General features: G+C 35.5%; 1 protein-coding gene across 13 annotated transcripts in view; it reads left to right on the forward strand.

Moving 5' to 3' along the window:
* Positions 1 to 23,487, forward strand: part of trol (terribly reduced optic lobes) — a 251,055-nt gene that overhangs the window by 9,446 nt on the left and 218,122 nt on the right. The window lies entirely within an intron of this gene.

A 23,487-nucleotide genomic window follows, 5' to 3' on the forward strand; every position in this document is an offset into this window, starting at 1 on the left:
AGTGCCTTATCGCCAGAAGGGACCGACTTCTTCACACCGAGTCGATTCACCAGCGATTTCACTGACCACTTTTCCACGTGAATCATGCCACAAGAAATGGAGGCTTTCCGAAGGCCGGTTCAAATTATGGAAATCGATCTCTCTGTTCTGCAGTGTTTCGTTAGCTGCACGTCGAGTCTCTCGAGTCATCGCAGTTTGGTAGCCTTGGATGCAAGAGTTCTATTAACTCTTTGCGGCACAGGATTTCGGATAATAAAATAGACCCGTGTTGCACAGAAATTTTATTGCCTTTTAAATGAAACGAAATTGATATATTTTTACTAATAAAGGAATCGCGTAATGTAAAAACATAAAACCAGGAAAAATGATTGTCGCGATAAACCTTCCGCTTGCAACAATCGATGAACCTGTACTGGCATGCTGAATGTTGCCAACACGAGCGAATACATTTATAACATTTGTCGAAAGTATTACCAACGGCTTTACGTAAATAAGACGAAATATAAACCTATGCGCATGCAGCTATTGCGATATTTCGAGGTGGGACTAAAAATGTCCCACCATGCACTACGGTGCATCAAAAAGTGGGGACACTTTTAATCCTAGCGTGCCCCAAAGAGTTAATTAGCGTTGTTCCGCGAAGAAAGGAACGATATTATTCAGAGGATCTGAGAAAAATTGCAGGAACGTTTGTATTTGGCAGATTGTAGACTGCTTAGACCTAGACTGGACATGTCAGCGAAGGTGTGGAGACTGTTAGGCTTCTTTGTTTGGATTCGCGTCATCTGCTTGCAATTAGAATTCTTCGTTGGTGCTAGAATGATCGAATTGAGAATAAATAATGCAATTACTCGGTTAGCTGATCGTTGGAAAGTTGGAGAATATTGATAGAAGCTTGTGTGACTGGACCGAGTCCTACATTAGATAGCTAAGTGAGTTCTTAATCAATTTCTTTCGCTGAATCTGCGCGTCTTGCGTGGATTCCAATGTGTGACGGATCATTCTCGGCAGGACGATAGATAATAAAATCTGTTTAGCTCCTAAGAACGACTGCTATCAGTCGCTGAAAGATCATGTGTAAATATAGACGAGTACCACTCGAACTGCTACCTAAACGACCACTCTAGCTAATAAGGAGGACGCGAATTGCGTTGGTTTTAATTAATCCGATCAGCTGGCGACGAAACAATTAAAACAGCAGTTTTTTCCACTCGAGTGCGAATTTCTCTGTTGGTTAGCTTGAGTCAGAGGTCTGTTTTTCATCATCAAACCGTCTCTTGCTAGCATAATTACCGGGGCAAGTGGACTTTTAGTCGAGAAACGTTCCTCCAGGATCACTTGACGTCTTTTTAGTAGAGGAACTGCTATGATAGGTGTTCATGGATCGTCATTCAGGTATAGAAAATGAAAGATACAAGCGAACGTGGAGTTATAGGTAATATCACGCAGTCGGCTAGATCCTTAGATCGTTGGAGTCTTTGACCTACTTTTCCTATTTCCACAACTCTAGCCTTCATTTACATAGATCAAAACTTGAATCACCAAGTTTCTCTTTGAGGAACTGTATCGTCTGGATGGTTCAAGCAAATCGCGAGCGCAGGAATCAACCAGGTATCTTCGATTGAATCACGTTTCCTCGAAGATTCGAGTGATCACTGACTTCGTCTGAACGCTGACCCATTTGCGCGTTTTCAGGTCTAAATTACAGTTTCAAGTGCAATTTCTTGCTTTTCTATAGACAATGCTGAATTATCGAGATGTCATCGGAATTACCGTGGCAAAGTCCAGATACAATCAGACTCTGATATCAACAAGTCAGCCAGACGAGTTCACCCATTAATTATTGCGCCAATCATGGATGGAGACTGTACCTCGACTAGTCTAGCAACGATTAATCGAATAGTTGCTTGGATTCCACTTAAAGAGGCGCTCTCGTCATTGTTGCTCGTCTGACGGTCTTTATGCTGGGGACGAGACAGGTGAAGAGAATTCTCGTTTGTATGGAGCGATCTATTTCGTTTCAAGGTTGCTTTCGTAATCGAACCACGTGATTTTATATCCGATGGAAAAGTTATGGTGTCGCAAGTATTCTCGTCTGATCAGGGGACCTGTAACGAGACTGGACCGCCGGCTCTCTAATCGATTTTTCGCGTAATCCTAGTCTGGCTATCAGCCTCCTCATAATCGCTGGTTTGTTAGCTTTCCCCACCAAATATATCGTAGCCACGATGTACGTGAGTTTGGGGGCCATGGTAACTTCTGTGCACGTTATAGGCAGCTCTTAAATTGAAGTACCGAGTAATAGCATTCACAGTGTTATATTATATAATGCTGTAGTCGTATGCAGAACATTATTTTCTTAATTTCTGGAACAGGATATTTCGAAAAATCCGTTTTTTAATCGAGTAATTTTAATTTATTTGATCAATTTCGAAATTAAGGAAATCGAGTGATGCAGCACTTGTGCACATCATTTGTGAGAGTTACGAGGAGCAATGGGGATTATCGTCCTATTCTCTATCAACTCTTTGGAGCACCCTGGGATTAAAAGTGTAGGATTATTACTAGATTAATCCTATGCAGACAGAGATCTGCGCGTCTCATAAACAATGACTCCTTTTTAATAACAAAACAGATTTATTTAATTACAATATTACACTAGGTTTCTCTCAACTCTGACTCTCAAACACACGATCCTTTATTCACTACGTCTCGACTACGACGCATCCTTACTTAACCCATTAACCCATTTGGAGATTTTGGATTTTTACCAAAAATATATTTGGTACGCCTGACAGTTTAGTTTTATTCTATATATATCAGTCAATATTGTGTGTAGCAAACGGTGTGTATTCTGTGCTTCGTTTCTATACAACAAGCGAACAAATTTGAAATTCTCGTGTAAGTTGAACGGAACAGAATTGTCATATATGAAGCATTATATTTTTGGTTTGGTTTTCATATTATAATGAAATGCCGTACACAAATACGTAATTTAGAGGTTATAGTAACGATTTGTTGCTTACTCGATCTTTTGATTTTTATTGAAATGATTTTATCGATCATTTTATAACGATACCCATTTGGGGACTTTTTCAAAAATGTCAAATATTTTCGAAATAAAACATAATTTGAATATAATTATACTGTTACACAACCTTTTGTGCATATATATAACTTACTCGCCCAAAATTTCAGAAAAAGAAATTTGGCAGTTAATGGATTCAGAAGTCAAAACTCTCTCTTTTCGTACACAGGCTTTCTTTCTCGATCACTCGATACAGTCATAGATATCCCGTCAAAACGATTCTATCGCGCTATCCTTTGTTCTTTCGCCCGCATCCTAGATGTCGCCCTGAACGCCCGAGTCGAACCCGACTCGACATTCTTAGTACTATTTCCTTTGTTTGCGTCCTTCACTGCTCGCAACACCGCAAGAGTGTCCCACCATTTTGATGCACCGTAATACATGGTGGGACACTTTTAGTCCCACTTCGAAATATCGCAATAGCTGCATACGCATAGGTTTATATTTCGTCTTATTTACGTAAAGCAGCTAGTAATACCTTCGACAAATGTTATAAATGTATTCGCTCGTGTTGGCAACATTCAACGTGCTAGTACAGGTTCATCGATTGTTGCAAGCGGAAAGTTTATTGCGACAATCATTTTTCCTGGTTTTATGTTTTTACATTACGCGATTCCTTTATTAGTAAAAATATACCAATTTCGTTTCATTTAAAACGCAATAAAATTTCTGTGCAACACGGGTCTATTTTATTGTCCGAAATCCTGTGCCGCAAAGAGTTAAGGAAGGATTGACTCGAGTGTGAAGGTACTGCTATGTCAAGGTTCGTGGAAGCACGAATGAATGCGCATTTTTACACGTGAATTCTAATTAATTCCAACGCCTTCAGTTCTATGAATGCTTCATTATTCTTTGACAAAGTATTTGACGCGAACGACGTTACTATAGTCAGTTATTGTTCGTTGTCTTGGTCGTTTCTAAGTTGTTTATCCATTTTATACACTTGTATAGACAGTGTCCGTTTTGAATTAACGATGAGAAATGGTCACTTGACAGATTGCATCTGGAAAATTGGAAGCAATTGCAGTGCATTTTGGCAGAGACTATAAAGACCAAATTCTAGTGGTGAAAGCAAAGAGAAGTTTGCGAAGAAATGATGAATTTCGATGATAGAAAGATCGTTTGCAGCGAAAGATTGCACTACTATGTAGAAAATAAATTTGTAGTATGAAAGAAGCAGGGTAAGAGATGATTTGCATAACGACAAATTATAGTAATAAAAATTGCAGGCATTATATGAGGTCGCATAAACTCAGAAAGCAGTGATTAACTGCTATAATAAGAAACAAAGAACAAGGACAAAGGATGTTTAATATTAGTAATATAGTATTCATATGAGACTGATAGCGATAATATTAGCAATAACAGTCGAGGATCGAATCAAAGGTATCGCGTATCCTCGTGCAGCCCTAACCGAGACCCCTTAGGTCCTCATCTTCTCAGGTTTCATTCAGGTATAACCTTCGATCTTTGCTTGCTTTTAAGAGCTTGCTGTGTTACGAAGACCATAGCTGTATTTGAATTCCCCTGTGTTCACATGAATCTGTAAAAAGAAAATGAAATTAATATTCTAAGCTTTCTTTCGATTTAATATGTTTTAAATATGTAATTTAAATGTAATTAAGGAGTTATGAGAGAAATCATACTGTTATTGTAGTTACAGATAAATTATCGAATCGTTCAGACCGAAAGCTCAATCCAGTAATGACTATTTTTGAAATGTGTCGACCAGTCCAGTAATGACTGTTTCTTAAATTTGTTGAACAACCCAATAATGACTATTTTTTAAATATACGATTTAAATTTAATTACCAATTTATGAGTGCAGAGATACTATTATAGTAGTTGGAGATCAATTTTCGAATCGTTCAAACCAAAAGGTCAATCCAACAGTGGCTATTTTTTAAATATCCTGAACAATACAGTAATAACTATGTTTCAAATGTATTGATCAATTCAATAATGACTATTTTTTAAATATGCGATTTGAAGATCAATTTTTGTATCGTCCAGATCAAAAGATCAATCCAATAATGACTATTTTTTAAATATGTTGAACAGTCCAGTAATGACTATTTCGAAATGACTATTTTTTAAATATGCGATTTAAATCTAATTAACAACTTATAAACCAAAGATACTACTGTTATGGTAGTTGCAGATCAATTTTCAAATCGTTCAGATCAAAAGATCAATCCAATAATGACTATTTTTTAAATATGTTGATCAATTTAATAATGAGTATTTTTTAAATACGCTATTTAGATCTAATTAACAACTTACGAGAGCAAAGGTACTATGATAGTAGTTGCAAATCATTTTCGAATCGTTCAGACCAAAAAATCAATCCAATAACGACTATTCCTTAAATATTTTGATAATTCGAGTAATGACTATTTTTTAAACCTGTTATTCAATTCAATAACGAGTATTTTTTAAATATGCGATTTGAAGATTAATTTTCGTATCGTAAATACCAAAAGATCGATCTAATAATTTCTATTTTTCAATCATTTTAAAACACAATAAACAAAATGACTCTTCCTCCATTTTTGATTCGCTGAAAATACAAAATCTATATGCAGGAACGGAAAATTTATAGATGTAAACTATACAGGGTCTATCAGCCCCGAATGAAGTAACTTCGACGCCCGGACAGGTAGGATCTCCGAGACTTTGGTGCATCTGGTACGCATGCACTGGTAAATAACGTGTTTGCGCGTCCCTTTCACCGGCCCACCTTATCGATTCGTTTCCGCATTGGTTGCTTCAGCCCGTTTTTCGAATTTCTTCTGGATTTGCCAGCCGCTCCGTGGAATTTATGGTAGCGGGTCGATCTCGCGAAGGATTTCTCGGCGAATTGCCAGCTTCGTCTCGATTGTGAGCTACAGAAATTCTCCGCTGCCATTTTTACCCTGATACACGGTGGTGGTGCTCACTTTAGTGTCCGCAATCGCGACGCTTATGCGGGGAGTCGGCTCTCGAACACAGTCGTCGAGAAGAGGAAGCACGAACATGAACACCCGATACAGTCGTGAAAGATCGGTGTCAAGTTTTGTCCGATAGTCTCAGTCGTTCGAAATTCATCCTAAGGCCCCATTTCCAAGAAACGACGGGGACAGTAATGGACGCCGAACTGGACAGAACTCCGGTTCTATAGACCTAACCTAACCTAACGCCAAAGTGGGCACCGTCGTACTGCGTTTCGTGGAATAACATTGGGACGAGGATAACATTTGGAAATAAATTTTGGAAAAAATTCTTCAATTTATCGAACACTCGAATGTATTCGAGTCGGGTGGAGGACGTATCACGATCCTTCGATTATTCCTTCTTGCCCGGAGGAGACGGTGGTTTGCTTATTCCTGTTTCTCTGCCGTGAGTCGTAAAGAACGGTGGGGACAAAGAGGTCTCAGACCGCGTGTCCGGTCGAGTATTAAGATTCGATGTCACGACGAGGAGAAAGAGGAGAGATGTCAGAATACTCGCGTTCTGGAACGTGTGGGCGGGTGAAACTGGTTTCCAACATCGTGTGTCCGTCTGCGAGAAGGGCTCGAACGAAAAGGAAGAGTGAAGCTGGTCAGATACGTATTGCAACTGGTCCATTCGACCTTCTTCTGTATAATCTGCAACTCGCGAGATTTGCGGACTGTAACTTCATTCGCAAACGTCAGAATGTTTAACTAGAACCGACACTGGGCGAACTTTAGTCCGACTTAAAGTTGTAAATCGTTGCTTTTTACCAAAAACGCAGGGTCTGATGGAATTTTACCTAAATGGAACCCGATAAACTTGAAATACTTGTTAATTGGATTCCAGTCACGATTATAGCAGAGGTATCCAAAGTCGGCAAAGGTTTAACCCGATAGAGTTCAAATTATCGCGAGTTTTGACATAATTAGAGGTTAAGTTTCGGTTATTATCAGCACAGATTTAACCTAAACCTGAATCCTTCCAGCTGAACTTAGGGTAAGAAGAATGAAGGAGTGCGTAATATTTCTGGTCGTTCAAGTTAATTGTTCGCAACGAAGAATCTTTTCGGGACACTGAACTGTGCGTACAGATCGTAGTTTACACATAACCTCTTTGTTTAAGTTTACCCACTTGTCGCACGGTATATACCAGTGTTATCTTTGCGACTAGAAAGCAATGTTGCCAACGTGTACCAGAAGGTATACACTCGTACACAAAAGTATTCGAACGCTTACATTTAGTACGTGCATCGATCGAAGTGTGTACGTCAAAGTGAAATCTTTACATGATAAATGCAATAGAGGAAAAGGAGGAAAAGGAGATATGGACTGTGGTGGCGCTAGTGAGTTAAGTAGAAAATCGTCTTAAGGCTATCATATGCAACAAAAGATGACTTAACCTCATATCGAACTTTCCTATTTTCTAATTAGTGATACTTTTCATTAATTTTATACGTTTCTCATTCGATATTTTCACGATACATCGATATTACGTGTTCGTAATGAATGTATCGTAAACACTATATACACAATCGTTGAATCATTTTCTAACTTTACTCGTATAATTTTAAGAGCTCCTTCTTGCTGTATATATCATTGCCGTTTCAAATATTTTGGTGTAACACGTATGTATCATTTTTAAAAATAGTACATGTAAAGTTCGAATATTTTTATGCAATAGTATAGCTCGTTTAGATAACGTTACTTCGTTCACAAGGATCTTTGTGAATCTACTTGCGATAACCTAACTAATCACGTGTATTTAAAATTTCGATATCGTAGATGTCACTCGTGTCGCGTCAAATTGATTTCTAGTAATTTTTCTAGTAATTTATCGTTTGGTAATGTATCGTTTTTAAAAACAGTACATGTAAAGTTCGAATATTTTTATACAACAGTGTAGCTTGTTTAGATAACGTTACTTCGTTCACAAGGATCTTTGTGAATCTACTTACGATAACCTAACTAACCGAGTGTATTAAAAATTTCGATATCGTAGATGTCGCTCGTGTCGTGTCAAATTGATTTCTAGTAATTTTTCTAGTAATTTATCATTTTTAAAAGCAGTACATGTAAAGTTTGAATATTTTCATGCAATAGTATAGCTCGTTTGGATGTAGCTGCTTCGTTCATAAGGATATTTGTGAATCTACTTACGATATCTTAACTAACCGAGTGTATTAAAAATTTCGATATCGTAGATGTCGCTCGTGTCGCGTCAAATTGATTTCTAGTAATTTTTCTAGTAATTTATCAAACTGAGATTCCTACACGAGACAATCAGGAGATTTATCGCATAACCTTCAGGAGCAGGATACACTAATAAATGCTGTAGATAATAGACGCACCCGAACGAGAAATAATTAGCAGTTGCCCTGGTTCGAACACGTGCATCGTCTTCCTGCTAATGGGGCCAGTAATTCATTGTCTAATAGGGCCAATCTGACGAACGCCGATCGAATCGCGCATCCCCGTCCTGATATTGAAAATATTTTATCACAGACGCCGAAGTGATTGCATCACCTTTTCATAACGAGCTTGATAACCCGGTTAAACTATCTGTTCCAAACAAATTGACGATACAAATTCTGCCACATCGATCTGCTGCTTGCCCAAGATTTTTCTCCCGTTTGTCCGTTTTCAATCGATTTCCTTGGTCGAGTATCGAGCGGCAGTTACGCATATAATCTCGAATTGACATCGGAGCCTAACGTCCGTTGCTATCGCAAGAGTTTCTTGGAAGTCAATCTGAAACCTAACCTAACTGTAGCCTCATCTGTATCGTACTGACATGCACACGTTGCTCGGCGAAATTTATGAATTTGTTATTTCCACGTACGGTTTCGTACGATTGTGCAGAATTTGTTTCGTGGCACTTCGCCGGGGGACTTGAGTTTTATGTTGTTCGCAGGAGATCGTGGATGCATCTTAAATTCGAGATCAGGTGCAGCCGGGGCTCGGCTGCTATCCGATTCACTGCTACGATCTGCGGCTTATTGTTGTCCGGAATTTTCTTCCTTAGCACGCGCGCGTTTTGTCACGGCAATCTCGAAAGGGCTAAGCTCCGTGACTTCGATCGTAGGTATCTCGAATTCATAGGGCCTTGAATAATGCAGCGCGAAAATGCTGGGTCCTAAAATCCCGCCAGACGCTGTGTGTCCGGATCCTTCTTTTTACATTTGATGAAAGGAACGGTATGTTTATAGGGTGACAAGGTTAGGAACGATGAGTTTGTGATATGTTATTTTTCGGAAATTTTTCTTAAGCGAATCTATTCGTCTGCTATATTTAGCCCTTTGCACTCCAGAGGCGCCACTCAGTCGCCATTTAATCGTATTCTAGAGATCGATCTTAATTAATATACCAAGTCTAAAATTACTCAAGGATGCGAGGAATGTCGAGGTGAAATAACTCCACGTCTTAATTTGCATACGATTTCTTATTTACCGTTTTATTAAAAATATCCTAGACTTTATGGCAATTACTATCTTTCTGTGGTGAAGAAATCGCCCAGTGCAAAGGGTTAATTGACACTTTGTTTTTTGGTTTTATAAGAATAAACTTAGGTTAGGTTAGGTTAGGTTAGGTTGATGAAGTTATTCAGATGGATAATTGTAAAAGTCGAATGATTGGAAGCTATAGTATTCGATCCCATAAGGAGGTCGAAAAGGTCTTATCTAAAGGTAAGAAAAAAAGGATTTCTGCAGTAATTGTTTTTTTAAGAAACCATAAGTGTTTTAAATGCAGCTTTTTGTTACACGTTGATATATATTTTGAGAGTATTGCAAATTTTTTTTAAAATTGGAAATTATAATAATTATGCAAGATATGGGAACATATCTTCCAGGTGCTTTAAAAGACATATCTGACACGTTGACATAATTGTGGCTCTCCTGGTTATTAAAAAAAGACAAATTAAGGGGGGATTCTCGTGTAAAAGCAGTGAAAACTTTTATATAATATTTATATAATAATGTTTACATAATATTTATATAATAAAATTTTTATATAATTTTTGTCGAGAAAACAAATTATTAACTCTATAAGAGACAAACTTACAAAATGCTGGAGCATTCCTGAAAGCATAGCTTACAAAGAAATTAATAATATCAGCTTGGGCTTTTTAAGGTGTAAAAGGATATTCATAAAGTACAAAAAAATATCGTTTTTGTTTAGGTTTTTCATTGTAAATTTTATTGCAAATTTAATGCAATATTTGTAACCCTTTCTGACGATGTAATCATTATTGGCATGACGTGTTGTACGTGTAAAAATCATCAGATTCTAAGAAATGAAAAATTTTCTTAAAGCTGAAGAGTTTGCACTGGAATTATATCTTTTTGAAAAAGAAAATATGGAAAATTCGACGAGTTGAGGTATATTGAAGGATAGATTAACCTTTTTCGGTAAATAAATGGAATTTATATTGATAAAAAAATATTATAAATGCAATTAAAAAACAGGTTAGTGGTATAATTTCTAGAGAAATATGTACTGAATTAAACGTGCTTTGTCCGAAGTTGATTAGTTAATTAGTTCTTATGTTATCGCTTAATTCCAATTTCAAAAACGCGACTTATCTCTCAGACCCTGGCGCTTCTTTCTAAATGGGCTATAACTTCTTGATACTATTTAGAACTCATTTGACAAAGTAAATAAAACTCCTTGTGATCATTTTTGGGTTAAAATATGGAATTGCGATGAAAATATTAGTTGAAATACTTAGACCATAAGCCAGAGATATTGTATTGTTACATTATGGCTGATATTTAAGACAAAGTAATCGAACGGAAAGAAGGTCGAGTTAGGTTATTATGGTTATTAGATCATTCGAGGTATCGAGGAAAATTGTTCTGCAGCTTCAGTATGCTCTACATCATACCTTTCTGTCCGTGACTCACACAAGAATGCATAAACACGCGTTTACTCTTGATCTCTTTTTAAAATTAAACTCCATAAGACGAGGCAATTCGTGTCCAGAAATATTCGATTACATAACTGTCAAAGATCCATTGGATGGTCAAATATTTCATCGTTTCTATGAAACGTTTCTAGCATGTTTACAGCCAAGCAGTAGTAGTTTTATAGCGACCAGCACTTTAAACAAAACCGGCCCCCGTGAAAGTCTAGTTAAAAGCAGCTGGAAAAGAATATTCTCTTTGAAACGAATCGCGATTTGCGGGATTTATGACCGTCTACAGTTTACATGGGATGCATGTTATCGTTGGAACCAACCTCCGGATTTTCGCATTTTTAGCACACCTTACGTCATACCGGTGTTAAAAAGCTGAAACCATATGCTTGCCCATCGCATAAACGTTTATAGCTGTTGAGTAATTGTCTTCTCTGGTCTGGGGGGGCCAGAAAAATCCATTTATTTTTCATTTTCTCGATGTTTGGATCTCAGAAAATATGCAACGAAAATATTTAACGAAATTCGCAAAATTGGCACACGAAAATTATTACTTGGATAAGTGGATCGATATTTAAGGATTATTGTTACCAGAGAACTTTGGTGTCATGCTCTTTGTGTCTATGGTGGCCTATAAACAAAGGAGAGATTCGTTATAAGTTGGTTATTCGCCCAGGAATCGTAATATGTGAAATATTAAATAAATATCGAAATATTAAAGTTGAAACCCTACTTTTTAAGCATTTTGACGCGATAACTCGAATTATAGTCGACCGATTGACTTCAAATTTGGAAAGTATCTTCAGCAGACGTCTCTCTATCATCGAAATAGAAATAATCGAAATATAATTTGATTCACTACGTTTTTCCAAAGTTTAAGTGACAAGGAAACAAAGGAAAATCGATATTTCAACTTTAGAGAACCGCCATTTTGTTAAATCTGCAGATTTTTTATATTTTTATAGTTGCAACTATACTTCTGTCCTTACTGAGCAGAATGCTTCTCAATTTCTTTGTTTTGGATAACCAGAAGAGTCGCAATCGTGTTATCATGCTAGGCATGTTTTGTTAAATCAGCTTGTACATATGTTTTAATAACTTTTACAAATGTTATTATTTTTTATTGAAAAAAATTTGGAATACTCTCGAAACATGTGTCAACGGATGAGAAAAATACTGCATTAATGACTCTTATGGTTTCTGCGGAAAAAATTAACCGGGTAGTACTTCCTTTTTACCTATAGTTCACAAGACCCCCGTAATTAATCCCGTGGCGCTGCGTTCGCTGTACAGATACGCTCCATTTGAATCGTATCGCGATATCCGTTTCGTCGTCGGGTCAGTGGTGACAACTTGAGTGGAAAAAAGGGCCCGGAAACGCACTCCAGGTTGGAAACGAGTCGCGACGTCGCGCGACTCGATCCGATTTATCTTAATTAGAACGCGGCTGCGGGAATTAAAAATAACGAGTCCACCGGTATCGTCGTTAATTACGGAACGGGGCGCCAGAGGGAGAAGGAATTGAACGCGTCGCACACGTGCTGTTGACGTGGTTCCCTCACGCGATCGAGTGAAAGAATCCGCAGCGTAATGCGTTCTGCACCGACGCTGTTATCTCTTCTGTTGGCATGCGAATGTAAGTAGTTTCTCCCTTCCCTCTGAATACGTTAGCGCGTTTAGCGCCACGGATAGGTTCTAAACGATGGGTTATCTCCGTCTAGTGAAATTTTAGGAACTATGCAATTCGAAGAAGTTGCTTAGTTTAACGATGGTCGACTGACAATAAGATAGGAATTTAGCGTGCGTGGAAAGAAAGGTTATGGTCGAATTAATTCAAATTTCGAAAATTTATTACTACATATTAAACTTATATTAGGAGAATGTGACGTTACGTGATAGGTTACTCAGATTCCCGTTTACTGTTTTGTAGTGGAATTGATCGATCGAAAGATACATTAATCCGTTAGGGATTTTGAGGTTATGTTCGATCTGCGTTCAGTTCGCACGAAGTCGTTGAAAAATATGATACATGGCACCATTGAAGTTTAATACTAACCTCGATGATTGACTGACAGTACGTTAAGAATTAATCGTGCGAGGAAAGAAAGGTTATGGTCGAATGAATTCAAAGTTCGAAAATTTATTACTAAATATTAAACTTATATTGGGAGAATGTGACGTTACGTGATAGGTTACTTGGATTCACGTTTGCTGTTTTGTAGTTGAATTGATCGATCGAAAGGTACGTTAGTCCACATGGATTTTGAGGTTATGTTCGGTCTGCGTTCAGTTCGTACGAAGTAAGTTGTTGAAAAATATGATACATGGCACTATCGAAGGTAAACACTAACTTCTATTTCTGGATTTAGATGCTACTTCACCAACTCTTCGATTCTTCGTGTCTGGTCGATTATCCATTCCCCTTTTCGCGAGTCGAAAAGGATGTTCAGACCCACTTTAGCGCCAATCACGCGGCTTTCGTGAAACAACAGCTACTCCCAATCCTAATCAGTCGCCATTCACAATTTTGGTCTTTTGAGCATCCCTGATTAGACGTTCGTGCGAACGCGTTTCACGAAATCATAGCGTTCAGACGTTATTCTTCGCGAATTCTACATCATGATGCGAATTGTCCGTAGATTCGATTCGTAGTAATGTATTCTCTTGTTAATTTAGGTTAGGTTTCCTATCAATGGTTGTTCTACAAGTACGATCGGAGGAAAATTATAACGGAGACTGTAGCGACGACGTCGTAACACTTATCAGTGAGACTTATCGACACCTATTGCTGCTCTATTTTCCCCATATTTGCAGAATAGATTGTGAACGTTGTTATAACTATGGAATTTAGAGTTGCCACTTGATTTAATATTTTCTTTTCAGGCTAGTTCTGTGCCGATATAGGTTTAGTAGTTTAAATAAGTGATATATGGACTCGGTTCGCCGATCAAAAATATCTCGATTTCTTTCTTCTTAATAGCGCTTGTCTATTTATTCAGGGCTATAGACCTGTTATAGTACGTAATATATTCTGACAACTAGTAAGAAACGCGATATGCAAGAAATAACGACAGGATGTAGGTTTAATAAATATCAATTATAAATATTAATTAATAAAGCAACACTAAACTAATAACAATAGGAATATAAAATAAAAGCTATGAAATACATTAAACTCTGTGTATTCTCTACATGAATATATTTGCATACTAGAATATCTTAGGATAAATTAGTATATCGTGACAAACGTGATTTGTCATTAAATTTCAAATGAAATGATACGTAATGATCTTATGCTTCATCATAGTCACATCAAATTAGAGCAGGTACCAACCCTAACGGTTACATAGTAATTGTTTTGCTATTTAGAAACTATTTTATTCTTAAGCAAGTTATTCTTAAGATTCCTAACTTATCGATCAAAGAAAATAACTTTCGTGATTTAAAAATCGAATAATAGTGAAAATAGCTAGACCAACCGTGTCTAAAATTATCTAGCTTTATCTGATCTTTAAATCATCGTGAATCCACGATTAGGTTGTGTCAGAACAATGTTATCTCTGAAGGATCCGTGGGATTGCAAAATCTGGACACGTCTTCCAGTTATATCAATCTTCTCATAATTTTTTCCTAAAATGAACAACCATTAGTGCGATATTTCTCGCAAACCCGAGTGTACGAACTTTCCTTCTAATTATAGAATAGAACTTTTCTTGTAATTATAGAATTATAGAATGCGATTGGATTATTTGATACTCCATGGACTAAGATCCTCTTGGAAAGAAGGATTCTTAGGGCTTTTTCTATATAAGAATTATAATTCGTTAGAGCGAATAGAATTCGCATAATCACCTGACTCCTAAGAACTGAACTGAACTGTACCTAACCTAACCTAACATAACCTAACCTTTCGTTTACTTGACAGAGCTCCTTAGAACATTGCATTGTGACATCATTGACTGAACTCACTGTCAGAGGTGTATTGAACCCTTGGACGATGATTAACATTTGTTAATAGCAATAATTTCGACAATACCGCATTTGTAATCGAATTTTTCGAATTTTTCTCGATACCAATGACCAATTGCTATCGCAACAATGTAATGAATAGTCATATATTTATGCGTTACTTACATCTAATAAAAGTGTCACGGGTATTATGGGTCATGGACATACGTGAAATGAAAATACGTGCTTTATCTGACTTACTCAATAATAGAATGATAAAGTAGTAGCTCAAGTAAGTATGCATGTCCCTAATAGTATTCTTTCTACTATTGCTAAAATGTAAAAACTATAAGCAAATAGTCCCCTCGTCGCGATAGTCATCGTAAATACTGCATTGTGCGCAGAAAATGTTCTTAGAATAATGATATTTTTATTAAAATAGGTTCCTCTTCCGCATATACTAATATGTTAAACTGTACAATGACGATATTTTCATATATGTAATTCTTACAACAGAATTTTTATCTAAGTTTCGAATATCTAGCATTTAAAGGAGCAGTAGAATTTAATAAGAATATACTAGGAGTACATTTCCTCATAATATTAAAAGTTAGCATTTGGATCGTCCAAATTCGTCAATTAATTCGAAAAATTTGGAAATTTAGTTTCAACGTATAGTAAATTTTTAGCGGAATTTACGATCGCGATAGAAAGCGAATTTGATAAGAAATTTCCTACGATTCGATCGCGGAAACTCCGCTGACTAATTTTTCACCTAACGGCAAGGAATATCTCTCTCGATAAAGTTCCTAAAGTCCATGCACGCAGAAATCACCGCCTTTTTCGAGAAAACCATGGTATCAATAAATTCTCGTTTATCAGCTGCCATAAATCAGACCTTTGAGGCTCGATGAACCATGCAGGAACCACGTAGCTAGACTGGATCAATTCGTTCACGCGACCAGAAACTGTTCGAATTTATTTCGATCATTACCAAAAAATTCCACGTCCCCGTTTACAAAAATTTTCTTAAGGATACAAGTTTCCTGTAACGCGATTAATTCGTACCACGTCATATGGAATTGTAAGAAAATCGGAATTAATTGACATCGGGAAATGCGTTCTATGCAAACCGAATTATGAAATTATGAAACATAGTAATAAAATAATTCAGATTAATTTATACCGCGTTATATCGGAACCGTGCTATAAGAAATTCAGAAATAATACAAATTGAACAAATTCGTAATAATAATAATAAAATTAATAAATAAAATTTTATAATAGAAATGGCAACGAATATGTAGATTTTTACATATTCGAATTTAGGTTTGTCGAATATAATACATAGTTAGTGTAACAAAATTATAAACTAAAAAATTGTTTGCAACGAGAAAAATTAATTTGATACATATTAGTGACGCAGCCTAGTTTAAAATAGGATTCTAACGTGTTAAAATTGGACGGTTTATTACTTTGTTTCATATAATTATTTTTTGGACGCCTATCAAAGCCCTTATTAAAATCTTTTCTATCATAAGTTCTCAGAAATACTCAGAAATAATACAAATTGAACGAATTCGTACCTCGTTATAGGGAATTTCAGAAATAAATAAATTGCACATAAATCAGACCTATATAAAAATTGCATTCCCAAAGTATCAAGTTGCGATTGACACGGTTAATAAATAAAATTTTATAATAGAAATGGCAACGAATATGTAGATTTTTACCTATTCGAATTTAGGTTTGTCGAATATAATACATAGTTCATATAACAAAATTATGAACTAAAAAATTGTTTGCAACGAGAAAAATTAATTTGATACATATTAGTGACGCAGCCTAGTTTAAAATAGGATTCTAACGTGTTAAAATTGGACGGTTTATTACTTTGTTTCATATAATTATTTTTTGGACGCCTATCAAAGCCCTTATTAAAATCTTTTCTATCATAAGTTCTCAGAAATACTCAGAAATAATACAAATTGAACGAATTCGTACCTCGTTATAGGGAATTTCAGAAATAAATAAATTGCACATAAATCAGACCTATATAAAAATTGCATTCCCAAAGTATCAAGTTGCGATTGACACGGTTAATAAATAAAATTTTATAATAGAAATGGCAACGAATATGTAGATTTTTACCTATTCGAATTTAGGTTTGTCGAATATGATACATAGTTCGTATAACAAAATTATAAACTAAAAAATTGTTTGCAACGAGGAAACTTAATTTGATACATATTAGTGACGCAGCCTAGTTTAAAATAGGATTCTAACGTGTTAAAATTGGATGGTTTATTACTTTGTTTCATATAATTATCAAAGTCCTTATTAAAATCTTTTCTCTCGTAAGTTCTCTTATCTATCAATGTTATTCCATATTTCTTCGTATTTATATTTATTTCTGAAACAAATGTTTTGTTCTCAAACACTCATAAAATCGCCTCGGTTTGATCAGAATTCAAAAATTCTTATCATGTGGTTTGTACATCGAGGACACCATAATTAGATTGTTTTATTATTCATCGTCACTGTCAAATATTTGCAGTCTAACCCTTCTTTATTTGAATTCTAAACTCAATTGCGTTATAAGAAAGCTGTCACAATTTTCGCTCAGCGTTATAGGAGACTTGACTTAAAATCCCTCAATGGATCTAGTGTTAGTGGTGGATGAAATTTAATAACAAGAACAATTCTTTATTTAATTAGAAAGATTATAAAACACAAATGTTACGTTTAAATATAATTAATTTCTCACAATTACTCTATCACAGGACTTCTCACTATTATAACTCAATTGCAACTAACGTATCCGAAATCACTCACTTTTTTTCTTTCTTTTTCATACATTACATTGACATACACCTCGATCATTGCACGTATACTCATTTATTATAATAACCTGAATTCATTCCATATTGGAATCCCGTGCATACTTGTTCCACTCAACACATATATACTTAAAAATCTATGTAACCACAAGCACATCTAGCTGCTACGAATTGTATTTAAGTTATATTAAGTAAATTATATTAAGTATATATATTCTTTGGTTTGTTTGCAAAAATATTATTTCGTTTACTCCGATAACCAAGATTGTGGGCCTGTTCGATAAAACTAGTCGACTTTTTCGACTCAAACTGGAACAATCGAGATAAAGCTGGCCTTCAAACCAGGCGACTTGATACTAATCTATTTTCAACGGTATCAAAGACAGCTCTATAACAATTAAATTCTCTCCTTTTGTCATCTTCTAGTCTTGACACTTTCGAAACGCTCAGTTCGCTCGTTCATTATCCTGCGCGAATAATTTGCATATTTGCTCGTTGGTTACTTGTCACTTATCGTTTAACTAGGACAACAGAGTGTCGATGCTTCGTATCAGACTAGAACGCACATATTGAATTTCGTTATTTCACTAAAAAGAGTTAAAGAATTAGCCCACCATAACGACACGACTCGAGTATCACATACTCGCGTGTCTGTATTTCCAAATCTTATTTTTGAATTATTTCAAAGTTGCAGTATGGTAAGATTGGTACTATAAACACACAGAAAGTCTATTTCAATTTGTAAATGGAAATATCTTCGACATCGATTGTCGTTCTAAAAATGTTTTAAGTAAGGCTTGTACAGCTCCATCAAAGAAATAATTCAGTGTAACTAATTTTACTAGATCCCAACGCGAAATGAAGGTATGAAGGATAGAGTTCTAAATAGAGTCGCGTCTTTTTGAACAAAATATTAATTTGCAAAAAGGTCGTTGATTTAGAAAATATTTTAATTTCAATGTTGCAAATCCGTATTATTAAAGCATGTATATTTTGATTAAAATTTTTAATTGTATTGACATTTTCGATTAATATCGTGGCGAGCTAATAATTTTATATAAACGAAGGGATCAGAACCTATCGAATTGCTATAGTCATTTTAATTTGTATAGGTTTTTGATTAAAATTTTTAACTGTATTGTCATCTTCGATTAATATCGTGGCGAGCTAATAATTTTACATAAATTAAGGGATCAGAACCAATTTATTTGATTTTCAATAGCACGATATTTTTATAATATTTTTGCTTGCAGAGTGATAGAGGACGACGTTATGCGTTGTCCTATTTTATTGGAAAATATCGCGACGAAACGAAAATTAACATTTTATTTGATGGAGTAACATTTGTAGATATCTCATGTGTGCGCCGTGATCTCGCATGACAGTTACCAAATGTCGAACAACATCTTTCCGATGTACTAATATTTTTTCAAGTGCTCGAACACGTTTCCTGAACATTAATGCATTTTTAAATGTGCCTTTTGATATCATCTTACGCGCTCATTGGGTCGTTGAATTCTTCGTATTATTTTACATTTTTTTCTAAGTAAAAATACCACTTATTATTGAAATCGATATTGGAATTAAAATATTTAAAAAATTGTCGATTTTTTGACATATGTGCCGGTGATTATGAGAGTAACCCAAGTCATAGGTATACGGGTATAACTAAGTCATAGTCCTGTATATCTAATTTCGGAATATTTAAAGTTTCGCTCTTTAAATATATTATAAATTCGAAAAATGAATTACGACGAAGCTACAAACTCGATTCAGCGGTTCAGTTCTTCGCTGTTTTGCGAAAAATAGTTTCATTTTATCGAGGTGCGAATGAATGCAATCCACGATAAACGACAAAGTCGGTCCTCTTGAATTTTCGATACAGCCTACTTTCATAATTACCGGTACACACGTGGACTGATACATTCATGTAAGAAAGAATAGAAATATAAGATTGCGTGAAGAAAAATTGCTGACATTCGTATGTTCCGAACGCGACAATCTACAAGGAAGCTAATTGCATTCGATTACTTCTCTCTTGAAACGAAACGAGTTCTATTAAAACATTTTTGGAGCAGCGAACAATGCGAGAGATAATTGCATTTATAGATTGAAACGGCTCTTTCTGTACACGTGTTCGGCGATATATTTAATCAACGTAGGTCCCAAAGTCAATCCTTTCGACGAAAAATCGTCTCTTCTTATCTACGAATATTCGATACCGTAAGTAAGCTCCTCCGCGAAGCTTTGAATGTAGATGTCATTTTGCAGAGACACTTGAAAATTATCTTCTATTCATCTCTCATAATTCTGAGAACGAATAGAAAGAAAACACATCATTCACTATGATTATGGCAAGCTAGATTTGCATCAAATTTGCACGGTAGATTTATCTATCTTCATCTATTAGATATTAGTAATAATCAAACAGCGGATGTTCATGCGAACGTCTATTTTTATTGAAAACAGATAAAACTATGGTATCTTCATGGATACGTGTTTTATGACTAGGGAATTTTAAAAATACACCATTTCTTTTGTATATTTTCCATATTTCATACGTTTTGCAGATATTTATTGGCGATGAGATCAATCGATTCAATAACATATGGAAACACGTATAATGTATGTAAAAATGTCAATAACAAATCATTCTCTAGGAAATGATAAGAAATGCAGCTGTGATATTCTTGGATATATTCCTCATCGCGGGGCAATTTAATACAGTTCGAGGTAGCGAAGTATTCGTAGTATCGATATAACGCGTACTATAAAAATATTAAATCAACAAGGAAATTTTGTAAGCATCTATGTGGTGTGAAAAACACGAAAAGGAAATTTATTGCAATAGATCAACGAAGCTAACATTATACCATATTTTCATGTATCACGTAGCTTATTTGCATCTATCAACATATTTTATGTACATGAAGATCCTCAGTCTAGTAATAATCCTGCGTTGACAATTTTGAACGAATTTCTAAATCATTTCCTATATTTTTGCTCACTCAGGTATCGAATATTCGTAGATAAGAACAATAAATATTTCGTTGAAAGTCTTAATTTTAGTATCTACGTTGGACATCTTTACTCTCCTCTGTGATTGCTATAAGCCCTTAAAATGATGAGTTCCCTATTTACAATACCCCTGTGCACGTCATCACTTAGCTCATCGCTGGGTATAGCCTTATTGTCGATCTAGAAACTTCACAGTTGCTTTATCGTCTAACAATAAGCGTTACGACATTCATTGAGCACTTGACATGACGATGCATATGCATTTTCATTCATCTTCAACGCACGTTGTGCCACTTCCATTTTCACTTTTTGCGATGATGTAATCACCTGATTTAGATGTTATGCAGAGTGTTTGTAAAATCGTGGCATAACTGATAAGAAGGTAATTCTTTGTAAAATAAGCTTTCTTCATGCTCGGGACTTCTTTCCCGAGAAAATCGAGTTTGAAGATTTGGGCTCCGTTTGTGTATGTCCAATTTTCCATTTCCGATGCGATTCAACATTCCAATTAACTTGCAGTAATCATTAAACGGCAGTTCTATAGTTTTCATTCATGTTTTCGGATAAGAAGTACAATTTGAAAATCGATGAGACTGGACCGTAACCATCGCCAATGGTTCTCGTTAACATGGTCCCAGCTAGTAATTATCGAATCCTTGATAATTAACGCGATTCGATCGAATGTTCCTTCTCATCGAACTTGTTACTAATCGTCTTCATTAATATTCACTACTCGTTGCCGGAAAGTTCTTTCTTCCAATTGATCAAAATGGAATAAAATCACATTTTTCACTCCGTAGCATAGTTGTTTTTGATACTGCAATAAATAATAAAAGAAAAAGACAGAAAATGAAAGGGAAAATAGCAAGAAGTGCACGTGCGTTTCATTCAAGTTCTGTTGATGGACTCGTGAATGAAGCTTCTTAGTAGATCTGTGCATTAAATAAGGGATAGCTAATGTTGGGTCAGAGATTCATTTGTATGAATGGGTCGACTAGACGAGGATTTATGAGGAAGTTAGCCGATGGAGAATCTTCTTATGGTGAGAGTAGCGAAATCCCCACGTGGTTACAGAAGAAAATAGGTTAGGGTTAATTTTGAGGTTAGAGAAGTCTGTGGATGTTGGCTCGATTAGTTGAGCTCTAAATTTTACAATTAATGGCATTATTTTAGGTATAATGTACACTTAATTTTTAAATTGAAATCAAGTTTAGTTTAATTTTAATATCATGTATCGAGTTACGTTACTAGAGCTAGGTAATTTTAAGATTGAATAGTTAATTACTAAATGTAAATTAAATTAGGTTTCATGAATTTTCAATTTTATTTCATTTATAAGGTATCGGGTTGAGTATATGAGCTTTCCAATATGAATATACCTTACTCTTTTAATAATACATTTAGTGATGTATATAAATATTAAAATGAGGTATTGAACTTATTTAATGGTTTAATTTAATTTTATATTGATGCTAAAATCGATGCTTATGTACATCTATTTTCGAACTTAATGTTAAGTACTCGATCATGGATCTATTCAGTCGAATTTCCATATTTACAATTTTCTGCGTGAGTGCATCAGCGTTTGCCATGGTAATTCACTGAATACATTTTCGTATAAAGCATCGTATTAATATCAGATCCGGAAATAGGCGCACAAATTAGTTAGCATATAAATAATTTAAGCTGATTGTAATCTATATTAATTATTCTGGGTCTTCCTGGCGATTTTTTCAATTTCTTTTGTTAATAAATCACGTAAAATATGTTAGAGGATTAACAGTTTACGATTATTGGCATCCGATATAGGTACGAATCGTATTCATAAATGTTACAAAGTACAAGGTTATCGTTATGCAACGAGATTAGAATACGTATCGTAAATCATTGAGTATGCAAAACGGTCTACTCCAACTGTTGCTCGAATGCATTGCCGTTAATCCATAAGCAAACGCGCGACAGTCAGACGGATCTAATTGGATGACCTGCAAGGTTGATTTCTTGCTGAAACACTTAGCGCGCCTTGCATATTTCACGTTTCACTAGTAATGGCTTTGAGTGACAATCGAGTTTATGCGAGAAGAAAGTAGAAACTGTAATCAAATGTAAATATCGGAATTAGCCTGGAAAAGTCTTTAGTCCTATGTCTTGCTTTACTTATTTTAGCTTACCGATGCAGCGACGAGATACACTAGTATCAAGTAAATAAAATAAATTAGAAACAATGAATACACTCGCTGTTACATTTCACATCTCTTTTTCTTGTATCAGTGTTTGATTTTACATAAATTACTCTTCAGCATATTCTTCTGTTGAATTAGTTACAGATACTGCAAATCTGTTTCAGTCCTAGATCATCTTTGGTTATGCTTGGTAACTTGTGAAACTATAAAATTTTTAAATCAATTTTTAGTTAATAGTCATCGAATGCGAGACCAAAGTCTGTAACTTACCGAAAACTTAAAATAATTACCATTCGCTTTGCTAAGAGATCAGAGAAATTAAGGTACTTCAGAGTGGTCGACTAACCACTGAAACGCAAGTCCATAAACCAACGACCTGCTACAAGGAGGAAATGATTCCAGATGAGTAAATGTTACCGTCCACTTATCTGAATCGTCAATAATCGGAAATCAATTTTACATCACCGGAATAGAATTACGTAATTGTTTGACATGTTATTCACACATTTCGCCTGACCTCGTTTAT

The sequence above is a fragment of the Eufriesea mexicana genome, unplaced genomic scaffold (genome assembly GCF_001483705.2).
Source record: "Eufriesea mexicana isolate 0111107269 unplaced genomic scaffold, ASM148370v2 scaffold14589, whole genome shotgun sequence".
Taxonomy (NCBI): Eukaryota; Metazoa; Arthropoda; class Insecta; order Hymenoptera; family Apidae; genus Eufriesea; species Eufriesea mexicana.